Source organism: Lathamus discolor, chromosome 6 (assembly GCF_037157495.1).
Source record: "Lathamus discolor isolate bLatDis1 chromosome 6, bLatDis1.hap1, whole genome shotgun sequence".
Classification (NCBI taxonomy): Eukaryota; Metazoa; Chordata; class Aves; order Psittaciformes; family Psittacidae; genus Lathamus; species Lathamus discolor.
In genome coordinates, this window is record NC_088889.1 from 1,377,717 (window position 1) to 1,383,749 (window position 6,033).

The window sequence follows — 6,033 nt, forward strand, 5'->3', positions numbered from 1 at the left end:
GCACTGCCAGGGATGGGGCAGCCACAGCTTCTCTGGGCACCCTGTGCCAGCGCCTCAGCACCCTCACAGGGAAGAGCTTCTGCCTAAGAGCTCAGCTCAGTCTCCCCTCGGGCAGGTTCAAGCCATTCCCCTTGGCCTGTCCCTACAGGCCCTTGTCCCAAGCCCCTCTCCAGGTTTCCTGCAGCCCCTTTGGGCACTGGAAGATCAAACACAATGGAAAGAGGAGGCCCCTCTGGGTGGGTTCCTTTCCTTTTCTTCTTAACTTCCCCAACACACAAAAATCCCTGGAGTTTCAAAGTCAGCGAAGCCCCTGCTCAAGTCAAGGCTGTGCGAGAGACATTCACTGAATGGGCAGCGTTCCCAGGTTTGTAGCAATTGTGTTTCTATGAGCAGGCAGCAGAGAGGGGTTTGCATCTCTGAGCCTAGAGAATGGAAGGAATAGGGCCAGGATCTGGCCCTTCCCTCGCAGGAAATGTCATTTTCTCCCACTTAGTGTTAATGGAGCTAAAAGGACCCGTTTTCACTACTTGCCTTGGCCTATTGGTCCTCCTTCAACCACTGGCACCAGAGGAAATCAGGGCTCTCCTCTGTTGATTCTCTCTTCATTTCCTCCCATCACAAGCTCTATTACTTCACTCGTAATTAAAACCCTTTCAATTGCCCTAAATAGCTCTTCTCGGCCTTTCCTTCCCTGCTTCTGGCTCAGAGGCACTGATGCAATGAGGTGGGTGGCTTTGACACACAGCTCCCGGAGCAATCCCAGGCACGGCTACAGACTGGGCAGAGAAGAGATTCAGAGCGGCCCTGCAGAGAAGGACTTGGGGGTGCTGGTCGATGAGAAAATGAACATGAGCCGGCTGCAGTGTGCGCTCGCAGCCCAGAAACCAACCGGATCCTGGGCTGCATCCAAAGGAGCGTGACCAGCAGGGCGAAGGAGGTGATCCTGCCCCTCTGCTCTGCTCTTGTGAGCCCTCACCTGGAGCATTGTGTGCAGTTCTGGTGTCCTCAGCATAAAAAGGACATGGAACTGCTGGAACAAGTCCAGAGGAGGCCACGAGGATGCTCAGGGGCTGGAGCACCTCCCGTATGAAGACAGGCTGAGGAAGTTGGGGCTGTTCAGCCTGGAGAAGAGAAGGCTGCGTGGGGACCTCAGAGCAGCCTTCCAGTACCTGAAGGGGGCCTATAGGGATGCTGGGGAGGGACTCTTCATCAGGGACTGCAGTGACAGGACAAGGGGTAACGGGTTCAAACTGAAACAGGGGAAGTTTAGATTGGATCTAAGGAGGAAATTCTTTCCTGTGAGGGTGCTGAGGCACTGGAATGGGTTGCCCAGGGAGGCTGTGAGTGCTCCATCCCTGGCAGTGTTCAAGGCCAGGTTGGATGAAGCCTTGGGTGGGATGGTTTAGTGTGAGGTGTCCCTGCCCATGGCAGGGGGTTGGAACTGGATGATCTTGAGGTCCTTTCCAACCCAAACTGTTCTATGGTTCTATGATTCTATGATTCTATTCCATCCCATCCTCTGCACCAGTGCCCGTGCCTGCGGGCCCACGGAAACACCAAGCGCCTGAGCCCTGCAGAACTGAGCTGCAGAGGTTGTGAGGTTTCCTCTCCCATGCACCCAGCCTGGCCTGGGGTCCGTGATGGGCTCCAGGAGGACAAATCCCCCCGCAGGGCCCTGCCGAGCTGGTTCGCTCCTCTCTCCATCCGACGTGCAGGGGACAGGAAGCACAGGTTAGTGCTGGGAGCTGGAGCCGAGCATCTGCTGCGAACCGACTCCGAACCACTCCACAGCCCCCGCAGCCGTGGCCTCCGATTACAAGAACCTGGGTGCAGAGAGAACAACATCGCTTGTCTCCGTAATGGAAGTAAATTGGATAAATGGGTGCTGAAAACAAGTGGGACGGCTGCTGCTGCAGAGCTTCCCTCGAGAAGCTGCTGTGAGCTCCTGCTGCCAGGGAGCAGGGGGGCAGAAAAGGGGTAATTTTGTTGAACCATCCTTTGCTACAAAGACTTGTGCTGGATATTAGAATAGAATAGAATAGAATAGAATAGAATAGAATAGAATAGAATAGAATAGTTTGGGTTGGAAAGGACCTCAAGATCATCCAGTTCCAACCCCCCTGCCATGGGCAGGGACACCTCACACTAAACCATCCCACCCAAGGCTTCATCCAGCCTGGCCTTGAACACTGCCAGGGATGGAGCACTCACAGCCTCCCTGGGCAACCCATTCCAGTGCCTCAGCACCCTCACAGGAAAGAATTTCCTCCTCAGATCCAATCTAAACTTCCCCTGTTTCAGTTTGAACCCGTTACCCCTTGTCCTGTCACTGCAGTCCCTGATGAAGAGTCCCTCCCCAGCATCCCTATAGGCCCCCTTCAGGTACTGGAAGCTGCTCTGAGGTCTCCACGCAGCCTTCTCTTCTCCAGGCTGAACAGCCCCAACTTCCTCAGCCTGTCTTCATACGGGAGGTGCTGCAGCCCCTGAGCATCCTCGTGGCCTCCTCTGGACTTGTTCCAGCAGTTCCATGTCCTTTTTATGCTGAGGACACCAGAACTGCACACAGTGCTCCAGGTGAGGGCTCAGGAGAGCAGAGCAGAGGGGCAGGATCACCTCCTTCGCCCTGCTGGTCACGCTCCTTTGGATGCAGCCCAGGATCCGGTTGGTTTCTGGGCTGCGAGCGCACACTGCAGCCGGCTCGTGTTCATTTTCTCATCGACCAGCACCCCCAAGTCCTTCTCTGCAGGGCTGCTCTGAATCTCTTCTCTGCCCAACCTGTAGCTGTGTCTGGGACTGCTCCGACCCAAGTGCAGGACCTTGCACTTGGCAGGGTTGAACTTCATAAGGCTGGCATATTCTGCCTAAGATCATTCCCTCCTCACAGCCCCTTCTCAGTTGGGCACAGTTGATAACCCAGGGCGCTTGCCAGCCTGGTGCTGCTCTTGATCCCAGCAAGAGACCTGAAAGAGCCTGTTGCCAGGAGCTAAAGAGGGACTAAATCAGGCAAAACTGAGGCAGCTGAAGGTGTTTGCTGCATTACCGTGAGCTTTGTGGGCAGCTCTCTGCAGGTCACATCCTGCTTCAGCTCCTCTCTTGGTACAACTGCTGAAGACCTCCAGGCCTGGGGTCTTTGCACGTTGCCAGGGCCCAACCAAGTCCCAGCTGCAGGTGTCTCAGCTACAGTGGATTTCTGTTACAGGGGGGTATTTAAAGGCCTCATGATCATCAGGGACTGCAGTGACAGGACAAGGGGTAACGGGTTCAAACTGAAACAGGGGAAGTTTAGATTGGATCTAAGGAGGAAATTCTTTCCTGTGAAGGTGGTGAGGCACTGGAATGGGTTGCCCAGGGAGGCTGTGAGTGCTCCATCCCTGGCAGTGTTCAAGGCCAGCTTGGATGAAGCCTTGGGTGGGATGGTTTAGTGTGAGGTGTCCCTGCCCATGGCAGGGGGTTGGAACTGGATGATCTTGAGGTCTTTTCCAACCCAAACTATTCTATGATTCTATGATTCTATGAAAGTGTCCATCATGGCAATGGTGATTTCTCACCTGGGGCTCCATCAGATGAGAAGGGCTCCTTCCTTGTCCTTTAAGCTTGAATGTGTCATTTTGCTCTGCCAGAAGTGAATCTCTGTGGCCTTGCACATCTTACCCCTGACCCAGGGAGGTCACAGCCTCAGGTTCTGCCTCTGCTCCACCAGCAACGTCACACAGGACCTTGGCCACTTGCTTCTTGGAGTCATTTCTCCCCATCTAGTACAGGTAAAGAGGGAAGAGTCACATGGAAACAGCAGCTCTTTGCTTCTCTTTACAGTCCCCGGGTTCTGAGGGGAGACGCAGGTGGTAAAAGGCCTGGAGATCACCCCTAAAGAAGCCAGCTGGTCCCATCTGACAGGCTGAGAACACAGGAGAAGAGGAGCTGCGTGGAGAGCTCAGAGCAGCTGCCAGTGTCTGAAGGGGGCTACAAGGATGCTGGAGAGGGCTCTTCATCAGGGACTGGAGCAATAGGACAAGGGGTGATGGGTTCAGACTGGAAAAGGGCAAGTTCAGGTTGGAGCTAAGGCAGAAGCTCTTCCCTGTGAGGGTGCTGAGGCGCTGGCACAGGGTGCCCAGAGAAGCTGTGGCTGCTCCATCCCTGGCAGTGCTCAAGGCCAGGTTGGACACAGGGGCTTGGAGCAAGCTGCTCCAGTGGAAGGGGTCCCTGCCCGAGGCAGGGGTTGGAGCTGGAGGAGCTTTAAGCTCCCTTCCAACCCAAACCAGGCTGGGATTCATTCTATGGAATTTTTCGGAAGAAATACAGTTATTGCCTCGGGTTTTCATGGGGTTTGCACCATTCACAGACAAAAAAGGCTTCACGCTGAAACTACACAGAGTAAGTGCTTTATCCCTCACTGGGTTAATGACGCGCCAGTGGCTGAGCCGCAGAGAACAGAGACCTACTGGGGCTCGGCTGAAAGGATCTCAGACTTCCGAGAGTTCAGGGAGAGAATCATAGAATCATAGAATAGTTCGGGTTGGAAAGGACCTCAAGATCATCCAGTTCCAACCCCCTGCCATGGGCAGGGACACCTCACACTAAACCATCCCACCCAAGGCTTCATCCAACCTGGCCTTGAACACTGAAACCCAAACCACCTCCAGAATGAGTTAAATGGAGATCCCCCAGAGAAGGGAGATGTGACTCAGCCACTGCTCAGCTCCAAGAACCAGGAGGAGGTGTGCGAAAAGGCTCCCTCCAGGACAGCAAGAGGGCAATGGGGCATCTCCTCGTAGTGGGGAGCCCACCTCCACGGCCTTGGGGGGCAATGAGAAGAGCCTGAGGTATTCCAACGGCTTTAGAAGATGCCTATTTCTGGGCAACAAGAGCCAAGTCTTCCTGGGTGCTCCAGGCAGCCTTGGGGAGGGATGGAGGGGTTGGGGCTGGGGCTGGGAGGTGACTCACGGGGCTGGCTGAAGCCGGGTGGGAGACGTGGTGGCCTCGGGGAGGCACTGGAAGCACGAGCTCATCCGAGAGGCTGCTGCAGGCTGTGGGTAGAGGCAGGCGCCTGGTGAGCGTTGAGGATTGGTGTCGTGGAGAAGCTGTTACTGCCCCGTTTATCCTCCTCCAGCCATCGGGATGGAGCTGGGAGCGGTGGTGCACACAGAGCATGGAGTCACTGAGGAAGGAGAGCTTGGCCAAAGCATCCACCAGCAAATATGAGGGGTTTTCCTTCAGGTTTGCCCCAGTTCCTGAATCTGAAGCCCATCTGACAGAGGCAAGGGAACAGCCATTTCCTACGCGGGCAACCTCAATGTGGGAATTCCCAGGCTTATTCTTTTCTCCCCATTCCATAGGGAAGTTGAACAGAGAATGGGGCAGAGCAGGGAAAGGGTTTTCACTGTAACATCACCACTACCTCCTGTTGTGCTACTGCAAAGCATGGGAAGCCTATTCCTAGCAAACCCATGGCTGCAGGAGCTGCGCGCGCCAGGCCCGAGGAGCAGCACTCGGAGCTGCTCTCATGAAGTGCTGCTATTTTCAGTCCTTGCTGAGGGTTTGCTTTGTGCTCCGAGCCTGAGCAAAACAAACAGCGACTGCAGGCTCCTTATTCCAGCCCTTATTAACCAAGGCAGCTGAGTCACCCAGCCTGGGGTTTGCTGCAGCCTCGCCGGAGCTGTTGGATGGGGCTGGTGCAGGAGGTTTGGAAAACCCTCTGGGTCCTGGTGCTGCTGGCACAAGGGGCTTAGCATCGTATGGGAGCTCCTCACTGCGTGAGTGGGAACGTGGAGCTGATGGAGCAAGGCCACGGAGCTGCTGCGAGGGCTGGAGCAGCTCTGCTCTGGAGCCAGGCTGAGGGAGCTGGGCTGGGGCAGCCTGGACAAGAGAAGGCTCCTGAAGGGGAGACCTGAGAGCAGCTCCAGTGCCCAAAGGGGCTGCAGGAAACCTGGAGAGGGGCTTGGGACAAGGGCCTGTAGGGCCAGGCCAAGGGGAATGGCTTGAACCTGCCCGAGGGGAGACTGAGCTGAGCTCTTAGGCAGAAGCTGTTCCCTGGGA

At 55.6% G+C, this 6,033-nt stretch overlaps 1 long non-coding RNA gene across 1 annotated transcript; it reads right to left on the reverse strand.

The window, feature by feature from the left end:
* Window positions 1-1,446: 1,446 nt before the first annotated feature.
* LOC136017662 (uncharacterized) lies at window positions 1,447-5,828 on the reverse strand. Its single transcript, XR_010614034.1, has 3 exons — window positions 4,942-5,828; window positions 3,549-3,752; window positions 1,447-1,823 (listed from the first exon to the last, which is right to left on the reverse strand). It is a non-coding gene; the product is annotated as an uncharacterized LOC136017662 (long non-coding RNA).
* Between the last annotated feature and the right edge of the window lie 205 nt (window positions 5,829-6,033).